General features: G+C 51.3%; 1 protein-coding gene across 1 annotated transcript in view; it reads left to right on the top strand.

Moving 5' to 3' along the window:
- Positions 1-16,502, top strand: part of LOC142570628 (uncharacterized) — a 508,617-nt gene that overhangs the window by 373,746 nt on the left and 118,369 nt on the right. Inside the window, exon 5 of the mRNA XM_075678990.1 lies at positions 14,865-15,014. The gene's annotated coding sequence lies outside the window, so the exon portion shown is untranslated. The remainder of the gene's footprint in view (positions 1-14,864; positions 15,015-16,502) is intronic.

Below are 16,502 nucleotides of genomic sequence, written 5' to 3'. Positions count from 1 at the left end.
CGCCAACGCCGGATTTTTCTGAGACACTGGCTGCTTCAGGCTATCGCGGGAAAATAACACGCAGAAGCCCTAGGACGCAGCCGGTGCGTGTTCGGATGAAGTGCGATCATAGAGAAAGAGATTCAACAAGAGCGGACACTCCCTTAGAGCGCAGCCACGTACCATGGCTAGTGTGTGCGTTGGGTAGCAAATGACTTCTCGCGCTCAGTATAGGTCGCGCGGCGCCCTGCCGCGGAGTGCCAGGGAGGAATCGAACGGATGAGAAAAGGAAAGGGAAATCGGGCACATGAAAAAGCCAAACAGAGGATGAAATGGGGGGGTGAGGATGGTGACGAGGGTGTTCGAGTTGCGGTCGCGTGCCGTGAGAGCGCCCGCTTGTTCCGCCCTCGGGCTCGCTTTGGCGCGGAACGGAATAAATAATTCGCGGGACGGACGCCGCTGGCCGCCTTCGCGCCGCCATCCCTTCATTTGCATACACGCAAATGGGACGACGGTGGGCTGGGCTGGACGCGTCGTCGCTTGTTTTATATGCCCGAATCCGCACCGCGCTCAGGCGTAAAACAGCGGTTTCGCGCGAGCGCGGCTCGCGTTCGTGGTTTTCAGAGGGTGCTCCTCCTCGTTGACCGTCGGTAGAGCGCGCACCTCAGTTTCACTCAGCCACTTTCGTTTTTTTTTTTTAATTTCCCCCCTAAATTCTCTGTCTACCGCCATATAATGCCTCGGCGCGAGCGAAATCTGCATCTCATCTCCAGCACCGCGCTTCTCTCCTTTCGCTTCTCCACGCGTAGCGAAATTTCCTTTGCTTTGTTTGCGTTCATCGCGTTGTGGTTGCGCGGCAATTGAATCTATTAACCGGGTCCTCTCGCCTGTTACGAACTTCTAGCATCTCGCGGCTGCGTCATTCTTTCTTTCTCTTTCTTTCCTTTCTACTTTTCTTTCTTTTTTTTCACCCTCAAACTTTCACGTGTGATTTCTGCTTCTGCTGTTCGCACGCTGGAAATCACTGTGAGCCTATTTCTAGCCGCGGCTTGCCCCTCGCCAAATTCGCGCATTACGTCTGTCTCGAATTCAGCCGGCGCCCGGTATATAAATGCGCACCATACACACTCCTGCATACTGCGCCGTACACGCGTGGTGGCTTATTTGGGAATTATTATGCGGGAACTCTGTTGGGGGCGCTCTCTTCCGGGGCCGGTTTTCTTCTTCCCAAACGGAAGGCTTTCAACGACGTCTGTGCAACAAACGAACACCAGAGCAGAGCGTAAAGAAATGAAAAATAAAAGCGCGCAGAACGGCCGCAGAAGGCCCCGAGCAACTGACGAGGGTAATCGAGTAAAGAGACTTCCGTATCTCTCGCTTTCCTGCAGTCTTCTTTCCCCCCCCCCCCCCTCGTGGAGCATCGCCGAGTTGCGAAAACGCAGACGCCGTCGCAGATTTTTTTCGGTGCGTAGCGCCCTTTATGCTGATTTCGTATAGCGACGGTCACACTTTGCTTTAAGCGAGCTGCTATATTTCGCAAATTTTCCGTCGCTGTCGCGAACTTTCTCTTTCGTCGCTGGTACCCCCGGGGAGGCGTTGCGAAAAAGCTAGCGGATAAAATAATAATTAAAAAAATGGCACATTTGCCCGTCCGCACGCGTGTGCTGTGCTTGTCATGCGGCTTTGCTTTTGTAATACGCAACACGCTCGAGCTCGGCGCGCCAATGGCCTCTGCAGAATCTCCCAGCGGTTCCGACGACCAACGCGCGATCACGTCCACTGCGGGCGCTGATGTCTGCGCTTCACCCAGGAGGGTAAGAAATGCGCGCCGAACGCTCGGTGTGAAATGCCGGGGAAATCTGACGCGCTGAGCGGCCGCCGCTTCGCGATTCCAGCTCAGTAATCATATAGTGAAGTCGGCTGTAGCTAGCGCGATTGCACGCGGCGTGAAACGGTGGAGCGGAGACGGCTTTCCACGGCGCTATATCGGGCTAAGCTCGCTATGTTCTGAGTCGGCGCAATACGAAAAAAAAAAAAAAAAGTCTGCGTAAGTTCTGCCATTTGAGGCATTTGAACGGCGAAGCGCTGCGTATCCTATAGCGACGTTTTATTTAAAGACCTATTCAAGAAAGTTTCGGTTATCACGTGGTTGCGCACTCGCATATAATTTTAGCGGATATATTGCGCAATGAAACTTAGTTGGAAGGAAGGCGACCGTCCCGCAACTTTCTTCTGGGGAGTTGTGTATTACGCTCCTCTTATTTTTTAACCCCTGTCGCGGAGGTTGCCGAGTCGCTGTAGCGCTTTGTTTCTGAGCGCGAGGTCGGAGGTTCTACTTTTGGCCGCGGCCGTCATGCTTTTTTACGTGAACGGAATGAAAGAATGCTTGCGCACTGGTAGTTTCGTGCATGGTACAAAAAATCCCCGGAACTTCAGGACAGATCTGAAAGCCTCTATTGCGAATTGTCCCGTGGCTGCTGTGACAATTTGGAATGTTAATACCAATTAATGGATCATTTAAACACGCGTATTGAAACTTTGACATCGGGTGAGAAGTCGGGAATCGGTCGGCCACTGGCCGGTTGCTCTATCAGTCACACGTTGCGTCGAGGGAGGAAATTTGACGGTTTCACGGACAGCGGCCTCGCCCCCCGCAGGTCGCTGTCCTCAGTTTCCCCGAGGTGCGCTGGAGCCACTGCGGCCGACAGAATCGAAGGAGGTAGGATTGCGGCTAGGCGACACGAAGCGCCTAGGAGACGCTGATCGAGACTGCCGTCTCTGTGAGACCGCAAGGTGATGGTGCCCTGCGCCAGGTACGCTTCGATTTCCTGAGGGCGCTCGCCTTAGCGCGGGCAACGCACCTCCGGTTGAAAAGACGCGGAGACATTTGGCGAAGCGCATACAGTCACGGTAAAAAGTGACCAGCTTCGTCACAGTGGTGGACGATTATCGGCCATGCACCACGCATTTGTCTTGCTCGCGTTCGGTCGAGGGTCGCTGCACGTAGCCGTACACAGAGTTGCAGCTCCCGGAAACCGCTGTGCTGTCGGTCCCGCCGGAGACGAGAAGCGGACTGTATAGTTTGCGCTGGCGCACGCACCGCTTCGGCATCAGTGATGAAAGGGAGATGGGGGGAGGAGGTTGCATTACCTGCCGGATCTCGTCACGAACCACATCTGTGATTCCCGTCACATTCTGTCGGGGTCTCGCTGCTTGCAACTTTTGGAGCTCTTCCCTTGCCACACGCCGTACGAGGTCAGTGAGACTTTCATTTTCGGTTCCTGCCGCGGTGGAGCAGGCGGTGGCCGTTCTGCATTAGTTATGATAACGGGTGTTCATTATTCGAAAACCACTCGAAAACTATGCAATATTATATTCGATTCGCTTCTGGCACTATTCGATGCGTATTCAATTCGGCGTCAAAAATCACCGTTCGCCCCTAGATTGTCGTGATCACCTGCCTGTGCGCTTAGGATTGCGCAGCTAGGGGCAGTTTCTTTTTTTTTTCTTTTTTTGCCATGTATAGCCTGTTCATCTCATCGACGGGTTATTCTTATTTACTTTCCACTTCACTAGGAGGCAGGCTGTGCAAATGGTGTGGGTCCTGGTAAGGGGCGCAGTTCAAAGGGGGAGGGGGGGGGAGGTGGGTATAACAGGGTTGAGCCCTCGCAGGAACATGCAGCCGGCGTGCCCGCGGCGTTACGCGTCGGAAGATTTGATGTTGCCGTCGTCGTCGTCGCTTTCGCCTCGCCCGTAACACGGCGCATACGCTGGGTCATTCTGTCGTGCCTGACGATGACGGATGATACAGAAGGACGTGCCGCTGGCTTCCCGTACATTATTTTTAATGTTTGCAGCGCCCAAAAAATCTTGAGCCAGCAAATAGCGTATGCCTCGCTTATTTTTCTTTCTTTCTTCCACCCCCCACGCCCCCCATCGGAGTCGGTTGTTGCGTGCAAATACACTTTAGAGCAAGCGCGTTCTACGCGGAAAGCCAACATGTGCGCGCACGGCAGTGTAGGCTTGCTCGTTGAGCGGCCTTTCCACGATCTGAGCTAGATTTGAATTGATGATGACTGCCGCGTGGCGCGACGCGTGTGAACGAAAGAGAAAAAAAAAAAGTACTGTGCCGCATCTTCCTCGCCCCCCCCTCTCTCTCTCCCTCCAGAGGGAGCCAACTTTAAATCACAAAATGGCGGCTCTGTGCGTGAGGCTCGCGTGCGCTCCCTGTACGCTGTAGTGTTAGTTTGGGTGGCGGGTTCCTCCAAGATTTTTTTTGTTGGATCATTTCTGTTGCTGCTGCTCGCTCTTTCGCACCCGCTCTCGTGATAGAGTGGCTGAACGTAAAATGACGGCCTCACTGCAACGGTTATCAGAGTTGCCAGGCGTCGAGTGCATAGGCGCGGGGAGAGAGCAACTACAGTCCGTTAGATGCTTTGCTGGAATGTCCTAGAGCCGTTTCACGTTGGGTCAGCGTGAGTGGAGCTTGTAACGACAAAGATGCATCTTCAAGTGCTGCTGCAAACAGCTGTATAACTCGGGCCAGTTTCGCCTATCTTTAGTTTCTGTATTGTGTTACGAAGATCGCCTACTACTGCCCTACCTACTCATAAGTCATCGTCTCGCTGTAGGAATTAACCCTGACGGACTGAGAAGTTCACATTGTGAATTACGTTCGCAGATTTTGTTTAATTTTTTTTTCGGGAGAACATTTATTGTGGTTCACTTGCTGAACATTGAACGAAGTGTACGTCTAACTCAGAACACCTAATTCTTCTACGGAGCGGTCGAAGCAAAATAACGCAAATATCAAGTGTCGCAGGCGGCGTGTTTTGCTACGAGAGAGGGTGCTAAGCTTGTGTATTTTTCATCAAAAGAAAAGTAAATAACTGATGCAGGGCATCGTTTTCGGGTCGTGCACGCTTTTTCTGAAAGGTCTCCCTTCGTGTCTCGCTAACCAATTTCTTGATCGGCCGTAGCATATTTTGTAAGGCACTGACGGTGGAAGAGGGGAAAGAAGACGATGCTGTTCGATCTGTTCTCACCTCAGCTCTGTAATTTTTCCATAAGTTTTGCTATTCATTGAGTGAGTTATTTATATCCTTGGAAGACAGCCGCATCTTTAAGGCGCTACTGTCCCTATGGAAAGGGTAAAGGGGGAAAGGGCTGCCCCGGCGCCGGCATCGTTAAAGGGACAGCGCCATCCGAAGGAAGCCAGCGTGGCGGAGGCGGCCATGGCCTCGCAAGGCGTGGAGCTGCCATTCATCAGGGACGATCAGCAGTCCAGTGCTTCATCATCGCTCAGTGGGGACGACTCAACTATCGTCGACCCTGACGAGGAAGTGGCTGATATGGCGGAAGTGGATAGCGACGGCTTCAAGGTGGTGAGTCATCGGAAGCAAAGAACGGTCGGCATCCCAGTGGTAGTTTTACCAACAGAGAAAGGTGTTAATTTGAGAGAGCGGAACCCTATCAGGCTCTTCGAAGCCATTAAAGTACTGCTGGGATCTGCTCCGATTCGCAGTCGCTTCACAACGCAAGGCGCTCTTTATCTAGATATCGCAACGGAAGAGCAAGTTGACATTCTTCTCCGGTGCTCTCAGATTGGTGACATAAGGGTTAATGCCCGGCTGCCCCACTCCTACATAACTAACACATGTGTTATTAGGGGAGTACCAGTGTGGTATTCGGAAAGCGACCTTCTTGACTACTTGAAACCGAAAGGTGTATTGCACGTGAAACGTATGATGCGCCGGGTGGAGACTCAAGAAAAAGAATGGGCAGCGAAGCCTACTTACTCTGTTGTGCTAACGTTTGCTCCCAACACCGAGCGCCCAGAAAAAAATGACCTCGGTTTTACCAAGCATGCAGTCAAAGAATTCGTTGAAACTCCTCCCCTATGCTTTAAGTGCCAACGCTTTGGGCATGTAGCCAAAGTTGGCGTCAAAGATCAACGCTGCAAACAATGTGGCGGCGCCCACGATTACAAAGCCTGCAAGGCAGATTTTGTTTGCGCTAATTGTGGGGGTGACCATCCAGCGAGTTTCGGTGGCTGCCCCTTCCGTGTAAGCGCCTTACATCGTCGAGTGTCCTTCATTAGTGGTCCCAAACCACGACCTACTGTTAAGCCGATACCTGGAAGTGACAAGTTTCCTGCGTTAGAGTCGGAAGTTGAGTTCCCTGCGTTAGAGTTGGAAGTTCGTGGCGGGGTGACAAGCAACGTCAGTGAGCGACCTGAGCCTAGCAAGACGGCAGAGTCCTCTGCGGGTGAGTCGGCTGTGCGATCTGCTTCAGCCCAAAGTGTCCAAGTTGCTCAGCGACCAGATCACAGCCAGACTCGAAGACAAGGAGGACATTCCCTCGCCTCAAAAGAGATCAAGAAACCAGCTGCAGTGGCCAAGAGTGGGTCCCAGTCCGCATCTTTTGTTGAAGTTGTGAGGCAGTGCATCCAGCAAAATAAGGAGCTCAAAAATCGGGATCTGTCCGACCTTCTGCGAGTTTTGTTTGAAGTCCTCCACTCATATGTTCAAGCGATGCAGACTGACACCCTGAAGAACTTTCTACAGCTCGTTCTTTCCTTTGAGTGCATGATTACCGCCTTCGCAGCGAACTTTACCTTATAATATGGCTAGTTTTCTTCAACCTCGTGCAACTAAAGATCACCGAAAAGTGCCGTTTATTATGCAATGGAACTGCGCTGGGATTATAAGTCGATTAGCAGAGCTGAAATTATTTTTGAAAGAAACTTGTGTTCCAGTATTGGCCCTCTCGGAGGCTGGCCTACCAAGCGGGAGATCTTTGACTGGATATGTCGCACACAAGAATTGCAGCATAAAGTAATTTCTCGCAGGAAGTGCTGCCCTTTACATACGAAGAGAGATTCCCCATGTGGCTGTGAACGTCACCGATCTTTGCACCGATAGTATTGAAATAGCGGCTGTGAAGATACGGCTTGGCTTCCGAACTCTTTCTGTTGCATCCGTATACGTGTCTCCGCGTAAGAAGGCAGCAATGGATTTGTTTCTCCAGCAGCTTTGTGACCGTTGCCCAGCGCCCCGAATTATCTGCGGGGACTTCAACGCCCATCACTCTGTCTGGGGTGACAGGAACACAGACTCCCGCGGACAGACAGACATCTACGTCTGATATCTACGTCTGTTGTGTGGCATAACAGACATGTACGTCTGTTATGGACGCCCAGTTCACACTTCAAGAGCTACAGATAGCACTCAGCAGCCTGCGGCGTCGATGTGCACCAGGTCCTGACGGCATTACCAACCAGATAATGCAGAACCCACCTGTAGAACACCGGAAGATGCTCCTAAGCTATCTCAATCGAGTATGGGAGACTGGCGACGTTCCTCCATCATGGAAGGTGGCTTGTGTTGTCCCAGTGCTGAAGCCCGGCAAAGAAATGACAGACTTGGCCTCGTATCGTCCTGTATCACTGGCGTCGTGTGTGGCTAAGCTCATGGAGAAGCTGGCAAGTAAGCGTTTATCATGGTGGCTCGAAGATAGAAAGGATCTGTCAATATGCGTGACTGGATTCTGCACAGGTTTAAGCGCGCAAGATAGCGTCTTGGACTTGATAAGCCACATTGAACATCAAAGAGCTTTAGGCCTCTCAACACTAGCTATTTTCCTAGACGTATAAAATGCTTATGATAGCGTCCTTCAGAGCTCAATACTAGATAGCTTGCAAGCCATAGGCCTACAGGGCTATCTTCTGCGTTTCATTCACTCACTTGTCAGTGATCGTAAAATTCAAGTGCGGTTACGAAGTACCATAAGCACTGAAAGGGCAGTATCGCGAGGTGTACTTCAGGGAAGTGTCCTTTCCCCGACGCTGTTTAATGTTGTAATGGCTGGTCTTCTCGCTGAAGTGCAAAAACATTGCAGGCATATCCATATGCCGATATATGCGGACGACATTTGTATTTGGTTAAGCGGATATCAACACAAGCGTTTAGCTCTGATAGCTCGACAGGCATTACTTTCAGTTCAAAATTACCTTCAAGGTGTTGGGTTGACTCTCTCGCTGGAAAAATCTGGCTTCATCATGTTTCCAGGTAGAGGGAGACAGTATGCGCGACTGAAGATAGACTTTGATCAATCTTGCCTTCGTCAATTGAAGCACAAGCGCTTTTTGGGCGTCATTATTGACTACCGTCTACAGTGGCGACGAGCTGTGGACTCTATTGTGACATCACTATCTCCGCGTCTCAATGTAATCCGTAGAGTTCCAAGTGAGCAATGGGGAAATCACCCTTCTTCAATGATCAGGCTGCACGATGCACTAGTGACGAGTCGAATAATGTACCAGCTCTCTTTAATTTCCCCCTCACTATCACAGCTGGAACGACTTGAGGTTTTGCACAGAAAGGGGCCTAAGGAGGGCTCTTGACGTTCCGCAGACTGCTCCTAACAATGCAGTACGTTATGAGTCTAGACCTCTTAGCCTAGTCGCTTCACAAAGGTTATTGATGCCAATTGGCCGCCTCAAACAGACGATAGCCAGGCGAGGCCTTTTACAGAGCCTTCGAAAGAGATCTGAGTCCCGAGCGTACTTGGCCCTTAATACTCTTGGTTACCTGGGTCTTGACGATAGAGGTCGAACTAAGTTGAAACCACCTTGGTCTTTCACTAGCCTCGATTGTTCGTTGACAATTCCTCACGTTCGTGCTAAGCGGAGTTCTCCGTTGGCGGCAACGCGCTCGCTCCTACTGGAACATCTTGAAAATGAATGTGCACGTCATCTTCAAATTTTTACTGATGGCTCTGTGGACAAGGTCAGAGGATCCAGTGCAACTGCTTTTCACATTCCCTCTTTGAAGTATGATTGGTCGGTTCGCTTCACTGCAGTCGGGTCCTCCACAACGGCCGAAAGCGTTGCCGTTAAGGCAGCTCTAAAGAGGCTATGGTTTTGTACGCCTCATCCTGTTGTCATTCTTACAGATTCGAAATCCGCCCTTCAAAGGTTAGAGCACGGGTTCCCTACTGATGCCTTATGTCTAAGCTCCCTACGCTCGGTGCACAATCTCCATAACAAACGCTTCTCCATACGATTCCGATGGGTGCCCTCGCACATAGGCATCATAGGCAACGAGACGGTGGACAGCCTCGCCCATAGAGCGCTGTCTGAGAATCCTTTGAGAAAAGTGCCTCAAGAGGACAAGAGACTCTTCAGAGAAGCGGTGTCGGGCCACTTCAGCTCTTTGTGGAGCTCATCTCACAAGCCATGTGTGACCAAGGGTCTCAAAAGAAACCAAACCAATTTACTGCTCCGCATTCGCACGGGCTCTGCTCATACCCCTGCGTGGATGTATAAAACTGGCCTGGCGTTGTCTCCATTATGTTCAACGTGTGGTGTGTGCGGTGACATAGAACATTACCTTATATGCTGCACTTTGCATAACGCGGAAGGAGTGTGTTATTCGGGTGCCTCAAGAAGACAGGAATTCCCCACAGTTCTCTTCAGGACATTGTTTTCCCGCGCGGGAACCAGTTAGATAGGAAGGAGCTATCTCGCCTTCTTTTAAATTTCCTGCAGGACACGGATTTCGCCTCCGCATGGTGACCTTAGGAGTGACTATGTGTAGTTGGCAGGTCTGTGTCTGATTTATATGATTTATGTATCTTAAGTGTCGCTACGGTGGAGCAATTGTCGGCAGCTGCTGCAAGGCTAATCCCACCAGTAGCCTACAACCACTCAACTCAACTCAACGTGGAAGAGCTCATATTGAAAGTATCTGTAATAGTTTGGCCACCCGGTGCGGCTTTACCGTTCCCTCTCCGCCCAATCGAAATGCAACCTTACTGTCTTGGAAACCAAACGTGCTTGAAGTAGCCAGTTACATTTACGTCACGTATCCGTGTGAACGCGCCACACTATCACGCACAATTGGGCGTGGCCGAGGTGTGGTTTTAACTAGCGAGATGTTGCCTAAACCTTGTGATGAAGGTGAGGTGAAAGACAGAGGGAAGCACACATCATTCATTTGTTCATAGTGGTAGACACAACTTGTGAGCTTCGGCAGAATCACAGTAAAATGACCGCATCCAGTTTTGACGTGCGCCGGCAACCGTTTCCAATGTCTGACGATACCTCACCCGTCGCGTCGAAGCGCAAGGGGAGGCCAGTGGCCCGCTGCTGCCGGCGCCACCTTGTGCCGAAATACTCTTCTGAGATCCCTTGCAGATTATGTTGCAAGTTGCCTTCAAATCCTATTCAAAGTCAACTGGGAAGAATTTCCGTAAAGTATTTAAGGCGAATACGAAGTCGTACGCGTGTGTAACTTTGTGGGTTGTCATGTACAAGATCCTCGGTTGACCGGACGTCCAGTGGTGAACGGCGTTACCAAAACCGGTACCGCACGGAACAGTGTAAAACCTACAGCGTCGAATTATGCGCCAGCTATCGCGTCATTGCTTCGCACTATGGGTGAAACTACAATTCTTTTTTTCATTATTTTTTTTTACCAGACGGCCTCCATGTAAACTTTTATATTTCATTTAGTTTAGAAATGAGAATACCTTCACTGTTCAATTCGTTACTCGCGGGTCGTTTTCTCATAATATTCGCCTTCTATTCGATTGAATTGAACGCGAATATAATTGAATAAATTGTATTAGATTCTGGGCCATTGCGTGCCACAACCACTCTTTGATATTACGGGGCACGTCGTAGTGGGGGGTTGCGGATTAATTTTGACCACCCGGGGTTCTGTAACTTGCGTGTAAATCCAAGTACACGATTGTTTTTGCATTTCGCCCCCATCGAAACGCGACTGCGGAGACTGGAGTTGAACCCACAACCTCGAGTTTAATTCGTTTTTCAGTCTCGAACGTTGTCAAGAAATGGACGCGGAGCACAATTTCTCTTTTTTTTTTTGTTCGCTTTTTGCCATCAGTGCTCGAACATTGCTTCCGTCAGAGGCAAAAAAAAAACAAAAAGAAATGACTAAAGGAAGCAGGTGGGGGGGGGGGGGGCAGAGATGCAGAGAGACTTCGCTTCCAAAGAAAATGAAGGCACGGTGCCCGCATTGGAAACCGGAGAGGTTCGCGACATGGCCTGTCCAGGCGAAGTGTTTAGAGCGTAGCACTTAGGCGCCCGTTCCTGCGGCAAGCGTCGGCGTCGGCGTGGTCCCCCATAGCAGAGCGAACGAGCATAGGGAACTATGAAAGCGAACGCGGAGCTCAGCGGGAGATGAAAGATGACAAAAGCGAATAGAACGCAAGGAAGAAAGCGGAGGAGGAGGAAGTTGCAGCGATCCCATGAGGCGGAAAGCGGTGGAGGAGCGTATGGCGAAAGCGTGCGAAGAAAAACGTTGTGCCGCGCAAGACGGGCTTTGCGGTAACGATGCCTGCGAGATGGCGCCAGAGTAGCGCGCGTCGTCTGTATGGAAACAGAGCGCTGTATGAGCGGAGGTCTGTTTGGGCGTCGCTCCCGCGCCGCCTCTCGTGATTTGTCGATTAGCGAGGCAGTCTCGTCACGCTTCGGTCCATTTGCAGCGTGCCGCAAGAGACAGATTGTCCGCGCCAGCCAATATATCGCGAAACGAATGCACGTATAGAGCTGCGCTCGAATTTCGCATTAGGGAGCATCATAATCGTCGGTGTTCCGATTCTTTCTCGCAACTTTTCAGTTTTCTTCTTGCTAGAAGTCGTGCCACAATCTTCAACGTATTTGCATAGGAGCAGAGCCGCATATTGGCGGAATACTTCGGCTAGAGCTCTTGAAACAGGCGTTGAGGTCAGTAAAGCTGGCGGATAAAGAAAAAGAAAGGAAGAAATAGAGAAACAGAAATAAAATAAAGAAACACGCGGTGGGACTCGTTAAGCGTGGCTTTGCTGTAGCGCGGCCGAGCCTTGTGGAGCGGCTAAGACTCAAGTGTTTCTGACAGCAGGGCACCGAACTTTCCTTTTCGGACTGGCATAATACGCGAGTGCTATTCGCATTAGACGACCGAAAGCTTTGGCACGAAAATAAAAAGAGTACGCCACAAAGGTTGCGGGGAAAGCCGGACTAGGAATGCGCACGTTCTTTGGTGCAGCTCTTGCACGCTAAGCAGCTAAAGTCAAACGCTATGTCTCGTAGGCAGCTAATGTCCTGATTCGACGCTCGTTGCGCCGTCTGATCTCGGAGATTTTGCGTGTCCTGATGTAGGCTGCGCTATCGAAACGTTTTGCTTTTGGGCGTTTCTGATCATCTTGTTGGGCGACGTTACGGGTCATACCGTTTACTTCTCTTTGGCTTTCTCCTCGAATTGTTACTTTTTACGGAGTATATATTTCATTTTCTTTTTTTGCTTCGGAAGCTGCTTTTTGGCATAACGCAAGGAGATGTTCATTAGTTACTCTACAGTTTGCTTTTGTCCTGGAAGTCCAAGAGGGAACTGTAATATAAGGTCCATGAATCCAGTGTTCTAGATCGGAAGGTGGTTGGAGGAGTTTGTTGTCAGATTCATGCCACGGCCAGTCTCCCGTAGTATAATAAACTGGCATCTTGGTTAACTGAAGTTTCTATGAACGTTGTACTGCTTGACATCGCAATAAAGGCCGACTGCAACTAAATTTCGCCTCGGCTAAATTTTGTATAAATGAGTTGTATATACCGTTAAAGCAATCATGACTGGTAATTGCATAGTTTTCTCGATAGCAGCCTTTAAACGGCGACCGACATGATATTGCTACATGTATATTGCGTGTTTATTTTGGACGATGCGCGCAAGCGCCCCGGACGAAGAAGACGAACTGCTCCTGGGTCTCGAGCTGTCGGCTGAACTGGCCAGCGCTGCAGCTGTTTTTTATAAATATACCTTGTAAATAGCGTTCAGTGCTTAATCCCTCGGTCGCGTAACATTTCGGTGGAGGTGCGGGGGTTATTTTACGTTAAAGGAAGGTACCATAGCTCTAAACCCTAGAAAAAAAAATGGTGACAAGTCTCAGAGCGGCGTGAATGATTTGTCGCAATATCCTTTCTACAGACATTTTTGGTTTCGTTTCCCAGAAGGATAGCCTGTCTACAATACGTCCGCCCTGGCGCGACAAACAATGCTACCAGTTTTTGCTTTCTCTCAGGCGTCAAACGTTTCTGTACCCACTGGCCACATTGTATTCGCTTACTTACGGCGCAGTGTATGCGAGTGCAAGCTTGTGTAGAGCGGCTTATATAACAGAGTGCTCTCCATCGCCATAACTTTCCCACTTTGGAGCCAGTGCATGCTTTCCGAAATTGCGACTTACAGATTGGACGAATGTTCAATTGCTATGTATAATCGATCAGGACGTGCCTGTTCAACATGCCTAGTGCAAGCCACAGTTCTACCCCTTGGACATGTAATAGACCGCTCCTCCGATCTGAGCCCCACGTGCCATTACTTTTTGTAGGAAAGTTAATATACAAGAGATATGTAACCCTGCAATGTATGCAATACATTGCAATGCCCTTGCTTGAACAAGCCGCGTGTACAATGCCTTGCTCACATTCTTTCTTAGGCGGAAGTGGTCTCTCGGTAAACTTCCGGCCGGGGCACCCCTTACATCTGTCATTAACGCATGGGGTCTACCGTCGAAAGAGCGCGTCCAATGGCCCAATCGTTCCCCTCCTGCGCCTACAGCAGATGCGCAGGATCTTACGTGTTACATCGAGACTGTCCGTAAAAACTAATCCAGGGTTGTTTGGAACAGACCTACCCGGTGACTGTGAGCATTGGGTAATGGTGATCACATTTCGCGAGTCGCTCCTGCAGTATCTGCATGAAACGGGCCTCCGTGCCTCTGAATGGCTTAATTTCCACAACGCGCGGCGTGGCGACCCACGCGCAAAAACATAAGAAAGTCGAATTGCTGTGCGATTCGCGGAATGAGATCACGTCTTGCAATTTTCTGTGCACGACACGGCAGACGCGCAGCACACGTTCCCACACTGGATCCCGGCGTTCGGAGAGGCTTCCGCCACCGCGCGCGCTGCGAGGAGAGAGGGAAAGGGAGTGAGACGGTGCGGCCGGCTCGGGCCGCGGCATAGATTGGACGTAGCTCTCGCGTCTAATCGAAACGGCGCGACGTTGACTACGCGACGTCTGCGCTTTCCCCCTCCCTCCGTCCGCGCAGTCGACGACAAGCACTCGGAAGCGTCTTCTCTATTCCCGGCGTCGACGGCGGGGTGGTCGTGCCCTGCGTTCGAGGCCCGCGGCGGGATGCGGCCGGAATGCCTATAGCTGGAAGCGCTAGCGCACGGGGCCTGCAGCCCAAGTCGTGGCGGGTGGGTGCGAGCCGGAGCTTGCTTGGCGCCGGAGACGAGCGCGTGGAGTTGGCGATGTGAGCAGAAGACTGCGGCAGCAGCACACGCGGTACAACACGACACCCCGAGAGCGGCGGCGTTCTTTTGCTCCGTTTTAGTGCATACACGAAGGGACTGGTAATGCCGTCTAGCCCGCGACGAGTACACATCCCCGTCACGTCGCTTTGGTTATGTGCGTGGAGCGCCGTGTTATTTCTTTCGCCGCCGTTTCGCCGGGGCGGCCATTTTGAATAAGCGCGCCGTGCGGTCGCGGTGGTTGGCGTCGTGCGCGGGCCTTGTCAGTGCAGTCACGTATCGTGTTTGTCGCTCGGCCCGCGCCGCGGCCGCGTTCTCGACGGCGTCCGGGTGCCACAGAGCTCGCTCGTTGCCTCCGCGATAACTTTTGCTTTCGCTTACCGATGTGTGCGTGCGTGCGCGTTTTCTTTTTCCAGTTTGCGGGATGCGTATTAGTTTCTTGAATATCTCCAGCGTCCCCAGTTGAGCCACAACTTGTCGCTGTGGAGGGTCGCAGTTGTCTTCGACGCCAGCGCTTGCCTCTCGTTCTCAGACACGCCTCTTTCTCTCTCCTCTCTTCCCTTCGCAGTTCTCCTGGCCTCCTCTCGGTCTCGGCAACGCGACCGGCTCTGTGCTGCTGACCGTGTCGGCGTGGCCAGGCTACCCCGTCGCCGGACGAGGACGACGGCGGTCTCAGCTCCGCGCCTCCACCAACGTTACCGTGCTGCGATGCGCGCAGGTTGGCCTGCCCCCTTACTCACTCCTCCCCTCGTCTCCCTGCCGGCTCTGTATTGTCTTCTGAGAGCGTGCAACACCACACCGGAACGACGTCCTTATGCTCTGAACAATTGCTGCGTGTGCGAGCTGAGGGCTAAACACCAATCATTAACACGCCACTTGAAGGGAATCACGCGCCTGACGTGATCCGGCATATATCAATCGATATTTAATCTTGCTACTCACTCGGTCCACCAATCGATTAAGCAATACTGAAGGGCTGACTGGTAGTTCATTTAATAGACTCGTTTGATCGCTGATTGGCGGTTGGTTCATCGCAATGAGTGAAGTGCCCTGAGAGTGGAGTTCGTGGATAAACCGGGCAAGGAGAGGAAACTAATGAAGACCTACAGCGCACCCAAACAAACAAACATACAAAAGCGACATCTTTTTATATCGTGTTGCACCGCGTTTAATGAAGCACACAATACGAAAGAGGAAAAAATTGAGGATATCGCTAAGCAATTAGATCACACACAGCTTCATCGCACAGACGCAAAAAGCGCACCTGCTCCGACGATTGCGCACATACGCATTAAAGGTGCTCATGAAGTCTCGTGCAAAGCGTAGCTTTATGAAAATGTACAAGCATGTTTATTGCACGCAGCTCGCGTGAGTTGTTTCGCACGGGCTTAATATCTCCCTCAGATCGAGCCCCTGTTCGCTATACATTCTGCGTTGCCAACTTAATACTAACCATTCGTCAGCCATCTACGTAATGGGATCGTCGTTACCCTCTAGAATCGCGTAATGCGTTCTCCTTTGATCTCCATTTTCGTTAGGCAACATTTAGTGCACGTTCCCCACCGCTACGTACGATTATAGCGCAACTCACTCAGTCTGCTGGAAGACTGTAGTAATTTATCGTTATTAACGAACCGGGGCAATTTGCCGGCAGAAGACCGTAAACTCTATCGCGGGAAACTCGTGAAGCAGTCCTCGGTTTTTTAAGTAGCATATTGCTAGTTCGTCGTGCATTTGTGCTGCACCTGTTGAAATCATCCGAGTTGCGCGCCAAAATTTCGTCGAGGAAGTTTCACGACCGCATTTTGATTGGTCGCCGTGCTCGAGTAATACTTGCGGCCCGATTTGTGCGAGCAGTGCTCTCCCTCGCTGCCCCTTTTCCTTTTTCTGTGTCCTTAACCCTGTTCTTTGTGTACGGCACCACGCAACGCTCCATGGATTGGTCGGCCCCACTGCCGTTCCTCTCCTATCGTGCTCTCTCGCTCTCTCTGTTCCTGCGCCTCTTGCTCCCGGCTGAAATGCCCTCTCGTAATGTCGATTTCCGTCGTTTACGTCCACGCTTCTATAATCCATTTCAGTGGACGCGTAACGAGTTGTCTCGCGGATGCCTGCGCGCATCGCACTGGAGCGCGTCATCTCGGTGCGAGCTCCAGTGACGCGTCGACGTGCTCGCTGCATTTCCCGCCCCTCGCAGACGCGCTCGATG

Source organism: Dermacentor variabilis, chromosome 2 (assembly GCF_050947875.1).
Source record: "Dermacentor variabilis isolate Ectoservices chromosome 2, ASM5094787v1, whole genome shotgun sequence".
Taxonomy (NCBI): domain Eukaryota; kingdom Metazoa; phylum Arthropoda; class Arachnida; order Ixodida; family Ixodidae; genus Dermacentor; species Dermacentor variabilis.
Note: the sequence above shows the minus strand (reverse complement) of the source record. Positions and strands in the feature narration are given on the sequence as shown.